General features: G+C 40.5%; 1 protein-coding gene across 3 annotated transcripts in view; it reads left to right on the forward strand.

The window, feature by feature from the left end:
* MYO16 (myosin XVI) overlaps positions 1–25,182 on the forward strand; it is a 773,187-nt gene that overhangs the window by 50,006 nt on the left and 697,999 nt on the right. For 2 of the 3 annotated variants that reach the window (XM_017970444.5, XM_078347436.1), the window contains exon 1: positions 976–1,378. The exons of the other annotated variant lie outside the window; for it this stretch is intronic. The gene's annotated coding sequence lies outside the window, so the exon portion shown is untranslated. Of the gene's footprint in view, positions 1–975; positions 1,379–25,182 lie in introns of those variants that run through there. 3 annotated transcript variants of the gene reach the window in all.

Consider the following 25,182-nt stretch of genomic DNA (forward strand, 5'->3'; position numbering starts at 1 on the left):
TGGGCTCACTGCTACTCCAGGGCTCCAGTGATTCTCCTACCTCAGCCTCCTGAGTAGCTGGGACCACAGGCCAGGCCACCACACCCAGATAATTTTTTTTTTTTTTTTTTTTTTTTTTTTTTGGTAGAGACGAGGTTCTCTTCGTGTTGCGCAGGCTGGTCTCAAACTCCTGAGCTCAGGAGATCCACCCGCTTTGGCCTGCCAAAGTGCTGAGATTACAGATGTGAACCACCGCACTCGGCCTGTAGCAGATGTCCTCATTGTGGAGTAGGTGATACCACTGAGTTCTGTGTAAGTCCATTCACCTCATGATGTTCACGCAGCGACACAATCGCCTAAGGACACATTTCTCAGAGTACCCCTCTGGTAAAGCAACGTAGGACTTCCCATCTCCATTGACCCCAGAATTAATACAGCACATAGCTCTCTTGGCAAAATGTGGACCCAAAATGTGGACCGTGAACAGGTTTATACAGCCACCCAGGAACAAAATTGGGAGCGGGGGTAAACCTGCCATTGAGTCCAGTTCCAGTGTACTGGAATTCTCGGACAACGGTGACCGGGAGCAGTTCCCGGGACACTTGTTCTCCAGGGCTGAAGTTCGTTTTTGGAGCCCAGTTCAGAAGACTCTTTATTACCAGAGAGGGCGAAGGACTGTTACGGCCTCTGTCGCGTTAAAAGAGGTCACTCATTATATCTGGTAACCAGTGCCACGGTCTGCGCGTGGCCTTTGTTCTGTTGGGACTGCTCAGGGGGACCCCAGTTGCAGGTCACAGCGCTGGGCACTCCCTTCCCCTCCTGCTCCCTGGATCTTGCACAAGTGGAGACCAAAAAGTTTCCGGAGTGAGCTCCGTTCTCAGAATTGCAGCAGAGAGAGACGCAGGAGGGAGAGGAGGGCACCGGAGGGCAGGAGCGGAGAGAGGCGCGGTCTCCAGGAACACGCGAGGAGCGTGGAGAGGAGGGCCCAGGAGATCTGGCGGCCGCCGGGGCGGGAATCAGGAGGGAGGCGGTTCCGCGTCCCGGCGCAGAAGGAAAGTGACCAGCAGCGCTAGGCACGGCGACCAGGGAGCCCGACCCCAGCCCCACGACCCGCGCGCTGCTGCTGGCACCACGCGGGGGGCGCGCAGGGAGGGGAGGGGAGAGGCGGGGCCGGCGGGGACTGTGTCGCCGCCGACGCCGTGGCTGCGGGTCGCAGAAGCTGGCAGAGCGAGCCGCCGCCGGGCGGGTGGCGGAGCTGTCCCCAGCCCTCAGCCGGCCCTGGGAGCAGGGGCGCTGCCGACCTCTCTCGTGGTCTGCGTGAGGCTGGTCTCTGCGCTGGGTCCCGGCCCTCGCCGCGCCGCCCGGCCCCAGTCAACCGCGGACTCTTCTCCTTCTGCAGGTAGGGGCGTCGGCGCGGCGCTGAGAGCGGCCCCAGCGCTGGGAACTTGTTGGGGCTACCTCTCCCGGGCTGGAGGTCCGCGGGGCTGGGGGCACAGGGAGGAAGGGTGCCAGGGGTCGAACCTGCGTCGCGGGTCCCCACCCAGAGTTCCCGCACGGCGAGGGCAGGGTATGCTGGGGGCGTGGAAAGGAGGATCCTCGGTCCCTTTCCGGGAAAGGGATCGCGGGGACTTCCCCACCGTTAGGATGCCTAAGCCGAGGCTGAGAGTAAACGCCTTCTCAACTCCGGACCTGGCCCAGGAGGAGGGGGCAAAACGGGCCATTTCGAGGGACGCGGCAGCCCCGTTGCTACGGGAGATGGGGAAGCGGCGTGGTCGCCTACACAACCGCTCCCGGGTGCGGCGGGGGCTCCGCCTCCCCCTCCTCTGTGTCTTAGGGGTTGGAAAAGAGAGAGCAGAACAAAGATGTAGGGTGAAGAAGGGCTACCCAGCTGTTGCCTCTCAGCGGAGGCTGCTGACCCCTCTCCGCGACCCCCGCTGGGCAGTGTCAGCTCCATTGTCTCAGAGGCCGGCGGCCAAGTGAGCGGCCGGTGGGCGGGCGGCGCGGACCCACCCGCGTGGGGGGCGCCGAGCCTCAGCATCGCCCCATCTATCCCGGCTGCGGAAAACCATTAGGCCGGTGCAAGCGCTCCGTGTCACCGGTCCCTAGTACGCCCCCGAAAGGAAATGGAGCCGATGCCATCAAGTTCTCTTAGTATTTCTGTCATTTACGGAAAAGCGGTAGCTACTCACAAGTGGCTCGGATATCTGTGTCGGGATTGTGAGCCGGGGCATTACAATTGGGTGTTAATCGTTTGGCACTCGGAAGAATGATTAGCCATTGGACGGAGGGGCGGTCTCTCGTGCTAAGCAGGGTCAAGTGAAACTTGGCTGCTCGGAATTGGCCGGAGCAGTCATTGAGCCGAGGGCCGGCCTGCGTCTTCCCAAGGCAGAAGCGCAGGGGAAGCCCCAGCCTCTTCCGAGCAGTGGCTTTCTCTGCGAATCTCACGCATTCTCTGGAGTCTGTGTTGGGAGGAAGGTTAAAGCGTTTACAACACGCGTTTGCCATGTGTTCTTGGGAGTATTTCTGACGCTCCCGCAGGCTATCCATGCATCTCCCAGTGCATTTCACTTAGAATCAAGAGGAAGAACAAGGGATCCCAAAGTCATCAATGAGATCCTGAGATTAAAGCCATATGACTGAGGAGGGGCCAAAGACAGATGCACTGGGACCACCAGCTTCCTTCCTGTGGGATTATTGCATAGCTCCCAGAATCAACGACGTTTTCCTCTTAGTATTTTTAATTTTTAGAAGCCTTGAAGGTAATTTGTCCTCTGTGGATTAAGGGTGCTCCAAAACATGTCTGTTGCTCTGTTCGAAGTTGTTTTATTTTGTTAATATTATACAAACATATGTGAGCTGAACTTAACACTGTCATATGTGATTAATCTGTGTAAGCATGTGAGGTTTACGTCTGATGGACTTTGAAAACGAGTATATACAACAATGCATTACAGACAGCATATGTTCCAGGGGCAATACTACTTGCTATAAAAATCATCCAGACTGTGACATCTAATTACTGAAGGGAAAATACATTTAACCAATAAAATGTTACCTAGAAGGCAGAATGCTATGGTTGAGTTTATCTGTGTACTATGAGAATTGGCAGGGGGAATTTAATAAAGTAGAATGATTTGTTTAGTATACATTAAAATAGCTAAACTATTTTGCATATACAATAAATACTGTAAAGGTTTCTGCCCCTCTCCTCAACCCCCTGGCCTGAGAATGCTTGGAGATACAAGCTCCACCTGTGGCTATGCTAGGTCATGAATGTAATCTGTGGGTCAGTCAGTTGCCTGTGGATAAAGGAGAGTGTACGAGTCTGCTGCAGAACCCCGGTGTTCTTGAAGGAGACTGAATAAAAACAGAAATATTGCCTTCTTCTTGAAAAATCAGAAAATAAAATGTGTTGGGTAAAACCACAATCATACATAGAATGCATATATGATCCACATATATATGGATATGTGTGTGTATCTCCATGTGTGTACATAACTTGCAGATCTTAAATGTATTAAAACATTTGCAAAAGTGAGAAAAGACAGGCACTGGAATTGTGATATTTAAAAATGATACTTAAAGCCTGTGCTCAGCTGAGCACCTCAGAAATGTGTCTGCCCTTTCTGGATCTCGTCACCAGGGCAAATCCAGGCCCATAGTAACACATGTTCACAGAATGGGAAAATGCTGAGAAAGGAACTTTCAGAGTGTTCTGTCCAAGTGTGCTGTACTTCAAATGAAGGCAAAGAGGTCCAGAAGACTTAGGTAATTTTTTTTCACGATCACACAGCTAGATATTGGCAAAGATGCTGGGTCTTGTTGTTTCCACCAGACTGGAGTGGTAGATGTACAGGGAGAGAGAGTGATTTGATTACTTTCTCCTGAGAAAAGGGCTGGCAAGTGAAACCTGCCCCAGATGTATTGCCTCTCTATCATCTCCTTACTCCCTTCCTGTGTGGTTCTAGATTCTGCTCTGTACTAGATATAACAAATTGTTCTTTCAGATTTCCAGAGAGCAGGCAGTGAGCATGTGAAGAAAATAAGAAAAAACCTTCCTGAGATTAAAATGTATACAATTTAACCATGTGGGCTTAAAAAAATCGAAAGAGCCAGGCAGTAAAAACAGATGATGTTTACCTGAATTCCACTGAGGCAAAGACAGTCCTAGAGGGAGAGATGTTGTCACTCTTAGAAACTGAAAAGCTCACAGTATCAACACCTTTCCTGCCCCGAAGCTGCTTTTCCCTTTAAATCTCATTTGACCCTCACAAGTGCCCTGCCCAGAAGCAGGGCAGGCACATCCATTCCACATTGCCGATTTCCTATGACTGAATTCTGTCCTTTCTCCCTCTCGCAGATGTCCCCAGACAAAATTAGGGGCTCCTCTGGGGCTCCACTACATATGGGTGATTACCACCCTGTAACATTTGTTGTCTTTAAGTCTATTTTCATCTTCATATCCAGGTAGCCTGCCCTCCACGTGCTACTCAGGAAGGACTCAGTCAGTGCCCTCAGAACATAGTTGACTCATGAGTTCATTGAGATAAAACATTTATACTCATCTTGCCTGTGTTAAGCATGGGCTTTTTTTTTTTTTCAAGAGAATGTGCAAAAAATAATTTTCAGAGAATGAAAAATTTAAAAATGTATTAATAATTCTGTAGTGACATTTCCTGAAAATGAGTAGTCATTCAAGCATGCAGGACCTTGACTTTGAAGACTGTAAACTTCTAAGGACTGGCGAGGTGTGTGCCTCGGGATTGCCAACTCAAGATTTTCTGGAGATGCCCAATAAGAAGTCGATTCCCTGGCCTGTCCCAAGCCCGTGGAATCAGAATTGGGGGCTGGGACACAAGCAGTCCCTGGGTCATTTACAGGAGAACACTGCATTTGAGAACACAGTGCATGGTCTCTCAAAAATGTACATTGGGTGCACCCTGACCCCTTCTACCTAGAACCATGTCTCTTTCCCATTTAGGAAGGAATCTGCAAAGATTTTCTTATTTGGTTATTTTTGTGTTATAATAAGGAGGAAGATGTGATAATAAACCAGGCCATTAGTTCTAAGGAAGTTTAGGTTTACATTCTCAGCTGTTGCTAAAAGCAGACATGGGTGAAGTACTGGTGTTTTTGGATCGAGTATAAACTTTATGTGACAGGATCAAATGGACTCATTTATTGTGTAACTCACACAGGATTACGATTCTTAGTATACAATTATGTCTTTAAAAATAACTATTTAAAGTGACTCGTACTTTATAATTTCTGTGATTTGCTTACTTCTGTGACCAGAGAAGAAGTCTGGGCAGAGGTGGCTCCGTTCCCTCCCTCCACTTCGTGGAAGTCCACTCCTCAGCTCTCTGCAGCCCAGCTTCTCTAACCCTCTGCCTGGCGGGGGCCCTCCTTGCTCTTGCTTTGACCCCTCCCTTCTCTTCTTTCCCGTGGCCGCAAGTCTCTCCCGCACCTCTTGGTGCGTGCATGCGCCTGGGTTCCACACCCGCATCTCTGGTTCTGACCTAGAGGTTCCCTCCTGCACCTGATTCCTCGCATCCACGTTGGAATCCTAACCTCCATTGCTGTCTCTAGGCCAGCCTCTGTTACTCCCATTTATTACTGTTCAGTTGGTTTGTTCTGCTGTTTTTCTCCTTCTTCCTTTCCCTCCCCAACACCCCATTTTCCATTAGTCATCAAGTTTTTACAGTGTATCTTACACATATGGCTGAGATGGGTCTTCTCTATTCTGACCTTTTAGGACTGCCCTGCATCCAGTCTTCATTATGCCCTGCCAGGGAGCAAGGGACCAGGCCCTAATTCATCTTCCTGCTCTGGTCTTACAGTTGCCAGAATGATTTATCTTAAATGCAAATTTAGCCATGAAACCACTGGCTTAAAAGAGTTGAATGATTTCCTATCAACTGCAACATAAAGTGCCTGCTCCTCCCCGCGATAGACACCTTCTTGACTTGCTCCCTGCCCAGCTCCAGCTTCTCCAGACTCACATCCCTGCCCTTCACAACACCGAGGTGTTTGTTCTCTGTGTGGAGCTTAGCATTTCTGAATACAGTGACTTTATTCATCCTCCTGGACACTGGGCATGAGCTGCTTCTAACTTTGTTCAGCTGGAATAAAATCCAGATCATCTTCCCCCAACCACCCCACCTCACAGAGGTCCCTCTTCTGCCTTCTCCTGCTGCCTGCCCATCTTCACTGTTAACCCTTAGTGTATCACTCTTTGCCGAAACGCCGGACTTTCCCTCGCACTGTGGTTACTGCTTCTTACTCATCTCTGTGTGTCTGGATTGGGTGGGTGTCCCACGAGTGGATATGAGCACTGCAGAAGATAAAAGCGAGCTACCCTAGAGGCAAGAGTGCCTGGGGGAGATTCTAGCTTCAGCAGCTCCCTAAGCTCTGCCTAGGGACCCTCTCTCTCACCTTTCTTTGTATCTCTCCTCTGCCCTTAATCCTGGGTCCTACTGTATTCATCCTTCTGACCCTCTCTCATCTGCTTCTCCCTTCCATAAAAGACATCTGCGCCTTCTACAGATGAGGTAAAGAAAACTCCAAGAAACTGAGTTATTTATTCAGAGTTACACTGCTAGCTTAGGGTACATCCAGACTTGCAGAAAGGGCTGATTATTTACTCCGTGCTCTTAGCACGTTTGAAAAGAAGAAACTGGCTTTTTAAGCAAGTGCCACATAGAAAAGCATCTATAGCTAGAAACAGGAAGCCACACCACCAGTGGGCCAGCTCCACCCTTGGCCCGTCTGTGTACAGCCTATAGCTAAACATGTTGTTTGCACTTTTAAAGTCTTGGAAAAACCCAAACCAAATAAAGGATGTGTGACCAACTGGGACTCTATGGCCAGTACAGACTAAAGTATTTACTCTCTGGCCTTTACAGAAAGGGTTCGCTGAACCCTGATCACTGGAATAATGAGACCTGAAGATGATGTTTAATATAATTTATGTGGTAGCTGACTTTGGCAAAGAATTGTGATGCCAGAAAAGACTGGACATGCAAAAATAAGTTGTAGATTTATTGATTTTGGGGGAAAAAAGAAAGAAAACTCATACTATATTTAAATACTTAATGTCATATTTATTTCTTTGATGCTTATTGTTTATCCACAAATAATTAGCATGATAGATGTAATTTTAACTAATGTAAGTAAGTTAATTCCTCATCAAATAATTCTGGGCATTTTTGGCTAAAAATGCTTGAAAGTGTAGATAACAGCGAGTTTGATGTTCAAATTATAATAAGCTGAATTGAATCATGCACAAAAATTGGTATTTGAATATCCTTTTTTTCTTTAACTAAAATGTTGAAAGCATTTTAATGTCATTTTTATTACTGAAATTAGTTGATATTTAAAAAATAAACCCAGGAGGCTAAAAACTGTAGCATGTGTACTGTGTGCCTTTAATGAACACATTTGAAATATTAAATAATTCCTTTAAGAATGATAAGTCTTATTCGAGCTTACTCATTTTCTTTCTAATTTAGATTATTGGTTTTAAGCAGCTCAGTATATGTGGTTGGAGTTCCTGGGTTGAAATCATTTCATATGAGCTATCAAATCTTTTTTAAAAAGTCTATTAATATGACTTTTATCTTTATTATTTGGAACAAAGAGCCATTAATTTTACATTCATTTCAGAGATTTAAATCTATATAGAAGAGCAACACAAAAGTAATTTGGCTTAAGAAATAAAGAAACTTAGTAGAACAGAATATAGAGAATATATTTTTATATAAGGTTTAGCTTGCTATTTTCATTTCATAGTGTATAGAAACAAGTTTTCTGGAGCAAATCTAAGACATGTTATTTCTAAGGAAGAGAGTTTGCTAAAGCTATAGACGTGTAAGCGTTCAGATAAGGATGATGATATATGGCTTTTCCTAATATATGCTATAAAAGAGACATTGAGGCAGGAAATTGCAGTATAGTATAATATGGTCAATAAGAAGGTAAACTTGAGGTGGAGAAGATTCCAGTTCTGCTTGTCAATTCTCTGAGATGGTGAATACATGGAATACCCTTCCTAGCCCTCACCAGTGAAATGGTACAGGCACAGTGCCAGCTACAAGAGCTGCAAGGCAGAGGCCAATATCTGCCAGGATGTTTTTTATGGTATAAAAAACATAAAGATGATTTCAAAGTAGGACTGTTCGTCATTCTTTTGGCCTCGATTTTCTTTATCAAGAAGAAGTTTGAAGCAATTTTTTTTTTTAAAAAAAGATCAGAATCTTGGATTAAAGCCAAAGCTAGGTGAGGAAATTAAAACAAAAATTTATTTAGTTCTGTGAAGGTCATTCAAGTTAGGCTCAAGTTAATCCCATGCCAGGAGACTGCAAGGATTGCCTTTGCAAGTGCTACTTGTAATCTTTAGGACATGATGGAGAATTATAGAAATGCCAGAAAACTGGGCAGATCAGATGAGCTGTATAAAGAAGCATCCTCCATGACATAAGGTGGTATGTGAATCACATCAAAAATAAATTATATATGTAATATATAGTCACATATCACAAGTAATTTTTAAACCTTTAAAACATGAGGAGCTAGAATATATCTCAATAGTAAATCATTGCAAACTAAGCTGATGACCTATTCTTTAAAAAAAAGCCAGATAAAATTAATGTGAGAATTTGCTTATCTATAACACTGGGCATCTGGACTAATTAATTTCCAGGGTTCTTACGTTCTAAGAATTTATCACAGGTTTTATTTTCATCTTTTGCCTTTACTTGGTGTCAGCTTTTAAAAGTCTGTGGTAAAAAACACAACAAAGTATATTATTATTTTAATTACTTCTAAGTGTACAGTACAGTAATGTTAACTATGTGGGCGTGGTTGAGCTACAGATCTCTGATGTCTAACATCTTTTTCTTTTTTTATTATCTTTAAGTTCTGGGGTACATGTGCAGAACTTGCAGGTTTGTTACATAGGTATACACGTGCCATGGTGCTATGCTGTACCCGTCAACCCATCATCTACATTAAATATTTCTCCTAATGTTATCCCTCCCCTAGCCCTCTACCCCCGACAGGCCCAGGTGTGTGATGCTCCCCTCCCCATGCCCATGCATTCTCATTGTTCAACTCCCACTTATGAGTGAGAACATGCAGTGCCTAGTTTTCTGTTCTTGTTTGCTGAGAAGGATGGTTTCCAGCATCATCCGTGTCCCTGCAAAGGACATGAACTCATCTTTTTTTTATGGCTGCACAGTATTCTATGGTGTATATGTGCCAAATATTTTTTAACCAGTCTATCATTGATGGGCATTTGGGTTGGTTTCGAGTCTTTGTTATTGTGAAGAGTGCCACAATAAACATACATGTGCATGTGTCTTTATAGTAGAATGACTTACAATGTTTGGGTATATACCCAGTAATGGGATCCCTAGTTCTAGATCCTTGATGGATCACCACATTGTCTTCCACAATGGTTGAACTAATTTACACTCCCACGAATGGTGTAAAAGCATTCCTATTTCTCCAGCATCTGTTGTTTCCTGACTTTTTAATGATCGCCATTCTAACTTGCATGAGATGGTATCTCAATGTGGTTTTGATTTGCATTTCTCAGATGACCAGTAACAATGAGCATTTTTTCATATGTTTGTTGGCTGCATTAATTCTTCTTTTGAGAAGTGTCTGTTAATATCCTTTACCCACTTTTTGATGGGGTTGTTTCTTTTTTGTAAATTTGTTTATTTGTTGATCTGGGTAGTAGCCGTTTGTCAGATGGGTAGATTGCAAAAATTTTCTCCTATTCTGTAGGTTGCCTGTGCCTGTTTCTTTTGCTGTGCAGAAGCTCTTTAGTTTAATTAGATCCCATTTGTCTATTTTGGCTTTTATTGCCATTGCATTTTGTGTTTTAGTCATTAAATCTTTGCCTATTCCTATGTCTTGAATGGTATTGCCAAGATTTTCTTCTAGGGTTTTTATGGTTTTAGGTCTTACATTTAAGTCTTTAATCCATCTTGAGTTTTCCCAACATCATTTGCTGAATAGAGAATTCTTTCCTTATTGTTTATTTTGTCAGATTTTTCAAAGATCAGATGGTTGTAGATGTGTGGTGTTATCTATTCTGTTCCATTGGTGTGTCTGTTCCATTGGTCCATATATCTGTTTTGGTACCTGTACCATGCTGTTTTTGTTACTGTAGCCTTATACGATAGTTTAAAGTCAGGAAGCGTGATGCCTCCAGCTTTGTTCTTTTTACTTAGGATTATCTTGGCCATATAAAGCCTTTGGTTTCACATAAAACTTAAAGTAGTTTTTTTTTTACCAATTCTGTGAAGAAAGTTAATGGTAGCTTGATGGGGATAGCATTGAATCTATAAATTACTTTGGGCAGTATGGCCATTTTCATGGTATTGATTCTTCCTATCCATGAGCATGCATGAGCATGGAATGTTTTCCCATTTGTTTGTGTCCTTTCTCATTTCCTTGAGCAGTGGTTTGTAGTTCTCTTTGAAGAGGTCCTTTGCATCCCTTGTAAGTTGTAATCCTAGGTATTTTATTCTCTTTGTAGCAATTGTGAATGGAAGCTCACTCATGATTAGGCTCTCTGTTTGTTATTGGTATATAGGAATGTTTATGATTTTTGCACATTGATTTTGTATACTGAGACTTTGCTGAAGTTGCTTATCGGCTTAAGGAGATTTGGGGCTGAGACAATGGGTTTTCTAAATATAAAATCAAGTTGTCTGCAAACAGAGACAATTTGGCTTCCTCTTTTCCTAATTCAAGACGCTTTATGTCTTTCTCTTGCTTGATTGCCCTGACCAGAACTTCCAATAATATGTTGAATAAAAGTGATGAGAGAGGGCATCCTTGTCTTGTGCCTGTTTTCAAAGGGAATGTGTCCAGTTTTTGTCCATACAGTATGATATTGGCTGTGGGTTAGTCATAAATAGCTCTTATTATTTTGAGATACATTCCATCAATACCTAGTTAAGAGTTTTTAGCATGAAGGAGCGTTGAATCCTGTTGAAGGTCTTGTCTGCATCTATGGAGATAATCATGTGGTTTTTATCTTTGGTTCTGCTATGTGATGGATTATGTTTATTGATTTGCATATGTTGCAACAGCCTTGCATTCCAAAGATGAAGCCATCTTCATCATGCTGCATGAGCTTTTTGATGTGCTGTTAGATTTGGTTTGCCAGTATTTTATTGAGGATTTTTGCATTGATGCTCATCAGGGATATTGGCCTGAAATATTCTTTTTTTGTTGTGTCTCTGCCAGGTTTTGCTATCAGGATGATGCTGGTCTCATAGAATGAGTTAAGGAGGAGTCCCTCTATTTCTATTGCTTGGAATAGTTTCAGAAGGAATGATACCAGCTCCTCTTTGTACCTCTGGTAGAATCTTACTGTGTATCCGTCTGGTCCTGGACTACATTTGTTGGTAGGCTATTAATTACTGCCTCGTGTCAGAAATTGTTACCTCCTTGAGGTATAAAGTTAAAATGTTAATTTAAGCTTCTTTTTTGTTTTTTGTTTTTTGTTTTTTTTTAATTTTTTATTGGATTTTAGGTTTTGGGGTACATGAGCAGAGCATGCAAGACAGTTGCGTAGGAACACACATGGCAGTGTGCTTTTCTTTCCTTCTCCCCTTCACCCACATTTGGCATTTCTCCCCAGGCTATCCCTCCCCACCTCCCCCTCCAACTGGCCCTCCCCTTTCCCCCCCAATAGACCCCAGTGTTTAGTACTCCCCTTTCTGTGTCCATGTGTTCTCATTTTTCATCACCCGCCTATGAGTGAGAATATGCGGTGTTTCATTTTCTGTTCTTGTGTCAGTTTGCTGAGGATGACGTTCTCCAGATTCATCCATGTCCCTACAAACGACACAAACTCATCATTTCTGATTGCTGCATAATATTCCATGGTGTATATGTGCCACATTTTTTCCAATCCAGTCTATTATCAATGGGCATTTTGGTTGATTCCAGGTCTTTGCTATTGTAAACAGTGCTGCAATGAACATTCGTGTACATGTGTCCTTATAGTAGAACGATTTATAGTCTTTTGGATATATACCCAGTAATGGGATTGCTGGGTCAAATGGAATTTCTATTTCTAAGGCCATCATCAGAGAATATTACAAACAACTCTATGCGCATAAACTAGTAAACCTGGAAGAAATGGATAAATTCCTGGACTCCTGCATCCTCCCAAGCCTAAACCAGGAGGAAGCTGAAACTATGAATAGACCAATAACAAGGTCAGAAGTCGAGGCAGCAATTAAGAGCCTACCACACAAAAAAAGCCCAGGTCCAGACGGGTTCACAGCCGAATTCTACCAGACACACAAAGAGGAGCTGGTACCATTCCTTCTAAATCTATTTCAAACAATCCAAAAAGAGGGAATACTTCCCAAATCATTTTACGAGACAAACATCATTCTGATACCAAAACCCGGCAGAGACCCAACTAGAAAAGAAAACTTCAGACCAATATCCATGATGAACATAGATGCAAAAATCTTCAATAAAATACTGGCAAGCCGATTGCAACAGCAAATCAAAAAACTTATTCACCATGATCAAGTAGGATCATCCCGGGGATGCAAGGCTGGTTCAACATACGCAAGTCTATAAACGTAATTCACCACATAAACAGAACCAAAAACAAAAACCACATGATTATCTCAATTGACTCAGAGAAGGCATTTGACAAAATTCAACAGCCCTTTATGCTAAAAACCCTCAATAAACTCGGTATTGATGGAACATATCTCAAAGTAATAAAAGCTATTTATGACAAACCAACAGCCAATATCATACTGAATGGGCAAAAACTGGAAGCATTCCCTTTGAAATCTGGCACTAGACAAGGATGCCCTCTTTCACCACTCCTATTCAATATAGTTCTGGAAGTTCTAGCCAGAGCAATCAGGCAAGAAAAAGAAATAAAGGGTATTCAAATAGGAAAGGTGGAAGCCAAATTGTCTCTATTTGCAGACGACATGATAGTATACCTAGAAGACCCCATCGCCTCAGCCCAAAAACTCCTGAAACTGATAAGCAACTTCAGCAAAGTCTCAGGATATAAAATCAATGTGCAAAAATCACAAGCATTCGTCTACACCAATAACAGACTTAAAGAAAGCCAAATCAAGAACGAACTGCCATTCACAATTGCTACAAAAAGAATAAAATACCTTGGAATACAACTCACAAGGAACGTAAGAGACCTCTTGAAGGAGAACTACAAACCACTGCTCAACGAAATCAGAGAGGACACAAACAGATGGAGAAACATTCCATGTTCATGGTTAGGAAGAATTAACATCGTGAAAATGGCTATACTGCCCAAAGTAATTTACAGAATCAACGCTATCCCCATCAAGCTACCATTGACTTTCTTCACAGAACTGGAAAAAAACCACCATGAACTTCATATGGAACCAAAAGAGAGCCCGCATAGCCAAGTCAATTCTAAGCAAAAAGAACACAGCGGGGGGCATCACACTACCGCATTTCAAACTATACTACAAGGCTACAGTAATCAAAACAGCATGGTACTGGTACCAAAACAGAGATATAGACCAATGGAACAAAACAGAGGCACCGGAGGCAACACAACATATCTACAACTATACAATCTTTGATAAACCTGACATAAACAAGCAAGGGGGAAAGGATTCCCTGTTTAACAAATGGTGCTGGGAAAACTGGCTAGCCATGTGCAGAAAGCAGAAACTGGACCCCTTCCTGACACCTTACACTAAAATTAACTCCAGATGGATTAAAGACTTAAACATAAGACCTGGCATGATAAAAACCCTAGAAGGAAATCTAGGCAAAACTATCCAGGACATAGGAGTAGGCAAGGACTTCATAACCAAAACACCAAAAGCATTGGCAACAAAAGCCAAAATAGACAAATGGGACCTAATGAAACTCCACAGCTTCTGCACAGCAAAAGAATCAGTCACTAGAGTGGATCGGCAACCAACAGAATGGGAAAAAATTTTTGCAGTTTACCCATCTGACAAAGGGCTGATATCCAGAATTTACAAAGAACTCAAACGGATTTACAGGAAAAAAACAAACAAGCCCATTCAAAAGTGGGCAAAGGATATGAACAGACACTTTATGAAAGAAGACACATATGAGGCCAACAATCATATGAAAAAATGCTCATCGTCACTGGTCATCAGAGAGATGCAAATCAAAACCACATTGAGATACCATCTCACGCCAGTTAGAATGGCGATCATTAAAAAATCTGGAGACAACAGATGCTGGAGAGGATGTGGAGAAAAAGGAACACTTTTACACTGTTGGTGGGAGTGTAAATTAGTTCAACCATTGTGGAAGACAGTGTGGCGATTCCTCTTTTTTGTTTTGTTAATGCAGGTGCTTACCATTCGACACTTCCTTTTGTATAGCTTCAGCTGCATCTTGCAAACTGTGGTTGTGCTTTCCTTTTCATTTGTCTCAAGTTATCCTCTAATTCTGTATGTAATTTCTTTTTTGACAATTAGTTTCCAAGAGTGTATTGTTTAATTTCTGCATATTTGTGAAATTTCCAGCTATCTTGCTCCTATTGATTTTTACTTTCATATCATTGTGGTCATAGAAGATACTTGGTATGGTTTCACATTTTTTGAATTTATTTACTTTTGTGGTCTAATTATTATCTATGCTGGAGGATGCTGGATGTATGCCTGAGAAGAAAATATATTCTGCTCTTGTTGGGTGGAATTTATGTCTGTTAGGTTCTTTTGGTCTACGGTATTGTTCAAGTTCCTCCTTTCCTTATTTACCTTCTGTGTGGCTGTTCTATCCATTATTCATTGTACAGTATTTAAATGTTCTGCTCTTATTTATATTATTTCCCCTTCAGGTACGTTAATGTTTACTTCATATATTTGGGTTCTCTGATGTTGGGTGCCACATATTTATAATTGTGTTATCTTCCTGGTTATTGACCCTTTTGTGTTACCTTCCTGGTTATTGACATAATGTCATTCTTTGTCTCTTGTCATAATTTTAGACTTAAAGTATGTTATTCTGATATAAGTATCGCCACTGTGCTCTTTTAAAATTACCATCTGAATGCCACATTTTTAATCCATTCTTTCACTTTGGTTGAATCTCACACTGAAGTTGTTTTTGTAGAATACATACAGTTGGATTTCGTTTATTGTTTGTTTGTTGTTGTTTTTATTCACTACTCAGCCACTGTGTGTCTTTTGATTTAGGATTTTAATGCATTTGCATTTAAAATTACTGATAAGGAAGGAAGTAGTGTTATCTTTTTGTTAATATTTACTATTTTGTCCTTTTACTTTTTTTGCTGCCTTTTTTTCGCATTTCACTGGCTTTTTGCAGTGATATGCTTTGATGTCTTTCTCATTTTCTTTTGCGTATGTTCTATGGGCATTTTTGTAGTTATGATGTGGATTGCATAAAGCATTTCATAGTTAAAACATATTGTAAGCTGACAACAACTTAACTTTACTCATATATGAAACCTCTTCCTCTTTACGTCTTCCTCACTTTATGTGCTTGCTATCACAAAGTACATATTTTATACTGTGTATCCATTAATAGTTTTACAGTTACAGGTATTTTTATGCTTTGGTTTTTTTGATTTCCATATGAAAATTAAAATGATTTGTTTATCACCTTTAAAGTGTTAAATTAAAGGGTTCTGTGTTTGAGTATACAGACTGTCCCTGACTTATGATTCCTTGACTTAACAATTTTTCAACTTTACAATGGTGAAAAGGGGATATGCCTTCAGCACATACCATACGTCTCTTGTCATGTTGGGCAGCAGCAGTGAGCCACAGTTCTTAGCCATGAATCCTTGACTTAAAATATTTTCAACTTATGATGGGTTTATTGAGATTTCCATTAACCAAGGAGCATCTGTATATTTAATTTTGCCAGAGAGCTTTATATTTATATAGGCTTTCATGTTGCTATCTAACATCTTAGCGTTTCAACTTGAAGGGACTCCCTTCAATGATTCTTTTAAGGCAGGTCTGGTGGTGATGAATTCCTTTAACTTTTGTTTATGTAGAGAAGTTTTTATTGCTTCCTCATTTTAGAAGGGTAATTTTGCCACATGTCGTATTCTTGCTTGCTAGGTTTTTGTTTGTTTTTTAGAACTTTTTTTTTCTTTTTTTGAGATGGAGTCTTACTCTGTCGTCAGGCTGGAGTGCAGTGGTGCAATCTCGGCTCACTGCAACCTCCGCCTGGGTTCAAACGATTCTTCCGCTTTAGCCTCCCAAGTACCTGGGACCACAGGCGTGTGCCACCACACCCGGCTAATTTTTGTATTTTTAGTAGAGACGGGGTTTCAACATGGCCAGGATGGTCTTGATCTCTTGACCTCATGATCCAACCGCCTCGGCCTCCCAAAGTGCTGGGATTACAGGCGTGAGCCACCATGCTTTTTTAGAACTTTGACTATATTCATCCCACTTTCTTCTGGCCTGTAAGATTTCTGCTGAGAAACCCACTGATAATCTTATGGGAGCTCCCTTTAACATACCAAGTCACATTTTCTTTCTGCTTTCAAGATTCTTTCTGTCTTTGACTTTTGCAGTTTGATTATAATGTATACTCTCTGTCATTTTGGATTTACCAGAGTTGTAGTGTGTTTAACTTATTAAATTTGGATGTCTATTTTTTTTTTTTGAGACGGAGTTTTGCTCTTGTTACCCAGGCTGGAGTGCAATGGTGCGATCTTGGCTCACCGCAGACTCCGCCTCCTGGGTTCAGGCAATTCTCCTGCCTCAGCCTCCTGAGTAGCTGGGATTACAAGCATGCGCCACCGTGCCCGGCTAATTTTTTGTATTTTTAGTAGAGACGGGGTTTCACCATGTTGACCAGGATGGTCTCGATCTCTTGACCTCGTGATCCACCCTCCTCGGCCTCCCAAAGTGCTGGGATTACAGGCTTGAGCCATCGCGCCCGGCCCGGATGTCTATTTTCATCTTCAGATTTGAGAAGTTTCCAACCATTATTTATTCAGATAAGGTCTCTGTCCCTTTCTCTTTTCTTCTGGGTCTCTCATAATGCATATGTTGGCCCAGTCAATGTTGTCTCATAAGTACCTTAAGATTTCTTCGTTTCTATCTGATTATTATTATAGATAATAATGTCACTTATATTATTATCTACCTTCTGATTAGATAACTTCAAATGACTTCTCCTCAACTTCAATATTTTTTCTTTTGCTTGACCAAGTCTGCTGTTGAATATTTATAGTGAATTTTTTATTTCAGTTATTATATTCTTAAACTCCAGAAATTGTCTTTTAAATGTATGATTCCTATCTGTTTGCTAATATTCTCTTTTTGTTCACACAGATAGGTTTCTGATTTTTTTTCTTATTTGTCTATCTGTGTTTTATTTAAACTCATTAAGCTGTTTTAAGATAACTAAAGATAGCTATTTCAAATTATTTGTTACATAATTCATAGATCTCGGTTTCTTTAGGCTTGAATTCTGGAGGTTTATTTTGTTCTTTTTATTGGGCCAAGTTTCCCTTTTCTTTGTAATTTTTTGCTGAGACTTGGGCAGTTGAAAAAAAAAAAAGCTGTCTTTCTCAGTCTTTATGGACTACCTTTATACTGAGAAAGACTTTCACTAATTAGCCCAGCTAGAGATTCTGGGGGCCTCTCAAAGCTTTTTTTGGGGTTGCACTTTCCCTGGCTAGTATGTGTAATTTTCCAGAGAGGTTTGCTTGTTTCTTTTCTAGACGTTTGTAATCTCCTGCTCCCTCTGGTGTTTATCTTTGGTGCTGCTTCAGCAAGCCACCAGTTCGCTTCAGTTCTCAGTGGCTCCCAGGGATCTAAAGTATGCAAGTTTTGCCAGTATTAGTCAGGTTAAAGAGAAACCAGTGTCTTGGTATCTCCTGAAAGCCCTAACATTGGATGCGCTTTTCTTCCTTCTCTTTCCCTCCTGAGAGAGAAGCTATGAGTTGAGTTTTCTCCCAGCTGTGCTGAGCTTTGCCAGCTTCGGGTAGGGGAAGGGAGAGTAGAATGTAAAGGCTTTTCTTACCATTTCAGTGCAGGTATTCTTGATGTTGCATTCCCCGAGGGTACCTCAGCTTCTTCACTGGTTTCTGGAGCTTTCATAAAAAGGCTTTGGTTCATATATTGCTTTTTAGTCGGTGTCCTTTTGGGAGAGTAAGGGATGGGGCTTATATTCAGTTATCTTCGTATCATCCCATAGATTGGAGTTTAGCTTAATTTTAACCAGATGTTCTGCAAACTTTCCTGGATTTTACAGAAGACACTATTGCTCTCATCAGATGTGATTCCTATTTGTGGACAGGGGAAACTGAGTAAGATGAGAAACGTTGAGCCAAACCAGGTTGCTTTAAAAAAATATTTAATAAATCCAGTTTTAGCCTTAGACCATCAACGATGAATTTTAGTAAAGGATAGCTAAAAGAATAGGCGGAGAGATCAGAAACCTTCAGGGAGTAATATAAATAGAGGACTGATCAAGGTCAAATAATGGAAGACCAACAGAAACAGAATTGAAAACCCGGATAAACATCAAAACCAGTATGATGCTTGCACAACCTGAAGAGAACTTTGTAAGTGGAGATTTCTCTCATGCAGAAACTAGAGAAAGGGTTTTTGGTTATTAATAGAAATGTTACAAAGTATAAATAATTCAAAAGAGAAAAGTGAAAGAATTCATAATCTGACTACTCTATGGAAAGCTACACTTTACACTTTGTTGTACATCTTTCCCTAATGTCAACTGTACAACTGTGTATACACGTATGTGTGCAAACGCAAATATACAAGTTACCATTAATTTCACTCTTTCCCCATAATGTAGTAACCACATGGTTTGAATGAGATTGGTCCAACTCAAGCTCTAAAAGTGGGCTATGATTGGCTTACGTTGGTTGGCATAATCCTGCTTGTTCTGATAACTTTATTTTACCTTTGGTCATTTTTCAGGTTTAAGAATGTGACCCAGCTGAGTGTGGCCCAGGACTTTTCTTCATCATCGATTCTCTCTTTCTCTCCCCAAATGCCAACATTGTTTTGCTCTAGTCATGTTGCTGTCACACCAGAAGTCGTTTCATTACTGACGTTGCTACAAGATACAACAGAAGTTGATCTTGGAAATAATCCCAAATATCAGTTCTGCCCCAGAATGTTTATAGATTATATAAGGATAGTCATGATAGTTAACTTTGAAAAAATGATCTCAGTCTTTTATTGAGAACTGTGACACATATAGAGAAAAACGCACATAATATACATGCACACATGATAAATTATTATAAGGTAAACATGTATCAAGAAATAGACTATTCAGCTACTTGGGAGGCTGGGGCAGGAGAATCATTTGAACCCAGGAGGTGGAGATTGCAGTGAGCCAAGATAGTGCCATTGCACTCCAGCCTGAGCGACAGGGCAAGACTCAGTCTCAAAAATAAATAAATAAATAAATTAAAAGTATGTAGACTATTATAAACCACTCCACCATCCAGCATTCTTACCTTCATAGCATTTATTTATCTTGCTTTTCTCTATTGTTTTGTCACCTAAGTACACATCTCTAAATGTTGTAATTGTGTTTAAAGTGACTGTGAACTTCATGAGAATAGAATCATTCACTTTGCTGTATTGTCTGCTGGGTACATTTATTCTTGTGAGTATACCAGAATATGTTTGATCATTCTACTGTTACTGGGCTTTTGGGTTTTTGTGTGCCATTTGAGTGATTGTGTTTTGTTTTGTTTTTAGAGACAGGGTCTCTCTCTGTTTCCCAGGCTGTAGTGCAGCGGTGCGATTGTAGCTTATTGCAGCTTCAAACTCTTGGGTTCAAGTGGTCCTCCCACTTCACATTCTGAGCAGCTGGGACAAAGGCATGCACCACCATGTACAGTTATTCAAAAATGTTTTTGGAAAGATGAGATTTCACTGTATTTCTCAGGGTGTTTTTTTTTTTTTTTTTTGAGACAGCATTTGACTCTGTTGCCCAGGCTGGAGTGTAGTGTCATGATCTCAGCTCACTGCAGCCTCCACCTCCTGGGTTCAAGTCATTTTCCTGCCTCAGCCTCCTGAGTAGCTGGGTGTATAGGCATATGCCACCACACCCAGCTAATTTTTTATTTTTAATAGAGATCGGGTTTCACCATGTTGGCCAGGCTGAACTTAAACTCCTGGCTTCAAGTGATCTTCTCACCTTGACCTTCCAAAGTGCGGGGATTACACACATGAGCCACTGCACCTGGCTGTGTATTGTGAATAATATATGCAGCATCCTGGCATGCACCCTGAATACATATGTGTACATGTGTCTGTAAGGAGTGTGCCTAGAAGGGGAGGGTGAAATCCTATAAATGAATATCTTAGATGGTAAACCTTGATTCTAAAAAATCTTTACAGGTTAACATTTCGGGCCAAGAATAACAAGTGGAAATTTGTTAGGGTGAACTCAGAATATTGATGGCATACGTTCAGAATGTCAAGGACCCATCTTTACAACAGACACTTGGGAAAATATATGGGTATTAGTCAACCATTGTTCAACATAACAAGAGCAGCCTTGCCATAACTAATATAGACACAATTGAAACTGAAATACAATGTCTAATATCCCATGTTGATGGTTTTACTTTTAGAATAATCTATTCATGTTGGGGAGCCATCTGCAGTTAAGGATTTTATAAACCAGAATACTGCCTCAGTCTGTTTGCTGGCTGTTGTAACCAGAATACCGTAGACTTGCTAATTTATAGACAATATAACTTTAGTTCTCAAGGCTGGGAAGCCCAAGAAAACACACCAGCAGATTTGATGTGTGTTGGGGGCTCTCTGCTTCATACACACTGCCTTGTTACTGTGTCCTCACTGGCACAAGAGGCAAGAGCTTGCTCCAGCCTCTGTTATAAGGCATGCTCGTGACGTAATCACTTCCCAAAGGCCTCCCCTCCTAACATTATCATGTTGAGTATTAGATTCCAACATAGGAATTCTGGGGGGACACCAAAAAATATATAAAGAGGAAATAAACTAGTATGGCTGAAGCCCAGAAAGAATCATGTGAAAAGTTTATCCTGGGAAGGTTTACCCTGTACATGAGTAGAAAGAATGTAATATCTTCCACATAGAAATGTGATTGTGCCTAATTTGTTATGTGTATAGTTGACCTCTGACCAATGGGCGGCGTTGGAGATGGTTGCATTAAGGCACCTTTAATATGACTCATAATTTAACATAAATTGGATTCCAATGATTCCAATAAAAGGAAAACAAGATCTTGCAACACAGAGAACTCGCCGCCAAAAAGATGTTCCAGGAATAGCATCTGCCTGAGATGTCTAAGGTGTCCTGAGTTTAGATGAGGAGTTTTTAGGGTCTTCTAAATATGTCTTCCTTTCCAGGAAGGTAGGAGATGTTTACAGCCCTAAATGGCAAAATTCTGGGTAACCTTTAAAGTGTTCCACTGGAAGCATTTTTTAACTTTTTGAGCAGAGAGGTGTTTCTTTGTCCTAAATTATAGCTTTCATTCACCACGTGTAATACAACATAGACAATTGCACCAGTTTTCCATACAAATAATTACTGCTTGGAGAAGTGATAAAGTCAAAACACAGGGAAAAGTAACCTCTAAGGACAAATACTGAAAAGAAAAAAAATGTTAAGCAAAATCACATGCCACAGTGAAAAACTCTGAGTGTAGTCTGTTATATAGTTCTAGATTACCTCACTGGCACAATTTTAATGGGTAGAAGGAAATACAGTGTGGACGGGTACTTAGTTGAGAAAAAGAGAATATCAGAAATCAAAATGTTTTAGAAATTCATGATTCTTTTATTTTTCTAAGGAAACTTAATAGAATTATAAATCTCTAATGTGCCAAAGGAAGCACATAAACTTAGTAATGTGACCTCACATTAGCACACATTTTCAAAAGAATAGAGACACCAAGCTTAAGCATCTTGGAATAGATGCTGCTTTGAAAGTGTTGAAAAATAGAAAAAAAAAAGAAATTCTATTATGTGGATATTTCCATAATTTTAAAAGATCGGTAGCATAAATATATTTCTTTAGTCTGCATCTTGGTCATCTTACCAGAGGCGAAAGGTCCAAATTTCACACAGGTGAGCACAGAATAGTTTAATCTTGCATCACAGATGGCTCCAGGTCAGTGGCCAATAATGATTTGTAGCATGCCAATGATGGTGTAGGAAAGCCAGCTCTCTCCACAGAGGGCAACCTGCTTTATAAAACAAAACAGGCTGGTGACTTTTTCTGCAGCATGGAAATCAATCTTTCTTTCTCTCTCTTTCTACTCCAACCTCTCTGTTTTTTCTCTTTCTTTCTCTATTTGTTTCTTCATTTTTAATTTTTTAATTTCTGTCTCTAATCTGTGGATTGGACTGCATTTAGTTGTTCTGTTCTCTTGATTATGTAAAAGTACTGCACATATAAGCCAATTGGAAACTTATACAGATAAATTTGAACACTAGAAATAATGGAAAAAACAAGATTTCCTTGGCCAAAATAAGCAATATGGAAAACAGCATACACACACACACACACACACACACACACACGCACACACACACACACACACACCAGGAAAAATCAAACTTGTATGCTAAGTCAATTCATTCTTAAGAGCTTACAAAGACTATATAAGCATTATGCAAAAATAGCAACAGGAAGCCCATTTGTAGGAGTTGAAGTAAAGGTACTGGGGAATAACTCCTTTATGTCTTGTTTGACTTAGAAAAAGGAATTGAAATTAGTGATATTAAATTAAAAAACTGAAAACGTAAGTTTTGAGAAGTTGAGTACTTGTACATTTTAATACTGTACGAATTTTAATGAAAAAAATTGTTTTAATGCCGTATCTAGAGGAAGCTTATTTTCTGACCCTGAGACTATAACCCTGGGGCCATCAGTTTACAAGATAGCAACTTACTAGAATTATTTTCGAGTATATTTTCACTAAGGAAATAATAAATGTGAAGATAAAACTTTTAACATTCATTTTCTCTAGTTATATCTTCTTGTCTCCTTCCCTCCTCGTTTTTCTCCCTCTTTCTATGTGTCCTGGGTAAGTCATATAATATCACCATTGTGTTGCTCTAACTTATAAATTGTATGTCATACGATCGGTCTAGTCTGCTGCAGTTTCAGTAAGAATCAAATGAACTGATCCATGTGAAAGTTATTTACAAAACTGAAATATGCGCACTATAATAAATACATGCATAATTATGTATCTCTGAAGTCAAATATGCAATTGAAATTGCAATAAAACCCCACATCATTTTATTTGAAAAAAATATCTAGTTTATATGTGTGACTAAATATATAATCAGACCTTATCTGGCTTTAGAGAATATTAGAGAATATTTTTATCTCTTCGTTGTGAATTTTAATCTCTCATTTTAGCACTTTGCAAATAACTACTCATTTGGGGAATTAATAATCTTGATTCATTGAATTAATAAAATATGGCACATTGGACAAAATTGCTGTTTGTCAAGGAGAAAATTGGTTAGTAAAAATCTATTGACAGGCGGATACGTTTTTACAATTCATTAAATTAATACATTGAGATTTTCATCAGTCTCAGTACATTCAAGCCAATAAACTTTTAACACATCCTGTAGTATAGATGCATACAATTTAAAGACACAGAAGATAAGTGAGATCACAATAGATTCGAAGTGTGCAGTGGTCACATTGAACTAAATTCCATATGTATAGACAGTGAGCTTTTTCTTCCAATGATAATTCTCAGTGGTTGTTCCCAACACCTCTCAGTCAGTAGAGGATTGGCATTAATTAGAATTTGGGCTAAATGCCTCGAATTAAGTCAGTGCAGTGGGTAACTCCCATCTTCCACATGTTCCTTCCTCCCTCTTCCCCATCCCTCTTTTTCCTTCTTTACTTTCTTCTTCCCTCCTTTGCTCTTTTTCCTTCACTTCCTCCATGTCTTTTCTTCATTTCTTCTTCCTATTGTCTAAAATGTATATAGTTCTATTTTGCTAGCTATGAGATGAAAGCCACACAAGCTATATTCTCCAACCTTCTGCAAAGTGGAGAGGCTGGAAATGAACATATGAGATACATGTGGCATAGTGCAAGCAACCGTGTGACAGTCTGTCTCAGGAGTTGGAGACAACAGAAAGTGTTAGGGAAATTTAGGAAGAAGCAGATTAGTGAGACTGGAATAGATAAGGAGACTTCACAGAGGTGTACTTTTTAAAGGATGCCTCAGCCGGGCGCAGTGGCTCAAGCCTGTAATCCCAGCACTTTGGGAGGCCGAGGCGGGTGGATCACGAGGTCAAGATATCGAGACCATCCTGGTCAACATGGTGAAACCCCATCTCTACTAAAAATACACAAAAAATTAGCTGGGCATGGTGGCGCGTGCCTGTAATCTCAGCTACTCAGGAGGCTGAGGCAGGAGAATTGCCTGAACCCAGGAGGCGGAGGTTGCGGTGAGCCGAGTTGGCGCCATTGCACTCCAGCCTGGGTAACAAGAGCAAAACTCCGTCTCAAAAAAAAAAAAAAAAGGATGCCTCAACGATAGATACAATTGCTATATAAGTAATAAATGCAGATTGTATAAGATTGTATGATTTATTAAATATTATTTTGCAGGTTAGCATTGGGTAGCAAGAAAAGCAAACAATGGAAGCTTTAAAAATGAATTCCAACTTATTTTAATTATCTACAAAGTCTATTTTCAACACAGCTATTTGTTAGAGGAGAAGAGTCTTGTTTTTCAAGTCTTTCGATCTCAAACATAATTGCCTATAATATAAATGTATTAGGTGCCTCCACACTACTTACTGCGGTCACCTTTTGTGCAGCTGCCTGGTAAATAGCACTAATCATACTGATAAGTGTGCCCTTTATGTCTGATAATCTGCCTCTGAAGCTGGTGTTTGGGGCCTTAAGTATTTTTGCTTGTAAATGTAATTATATTTAATGATCTGTTTTGTAAATAGAATGGCTTTTCTTTCCTGTGAATAGTCAACTAAATCTGAATGTGGAAAAAAATAACAGAAGAATTGTGAGTATTAGATATTTCAGGAAAAGTTTCTATTTTGTATATGTTTTATACTTTCTCCAGATTTACATTAAGTATAATTTTATCATTATTAATCTTCAATAGCATAAATATGACTTGAATTTATCTAAGCATTTGTTGGAT

This window comes from Callithrix jacchus, chromosome 1 (assembly GCF_049354715.1).
Source record: "Callithrix jacchus isolate 240 chromosome 1, calJac240_pri, whole genome shotgun sequence".
Classification (NCBI taxonomy): Eukaryota; Metazoa; Chordata; class Mammalia; order Primates; family Cebidae; genus Callithrix; species Callithrix jacchus.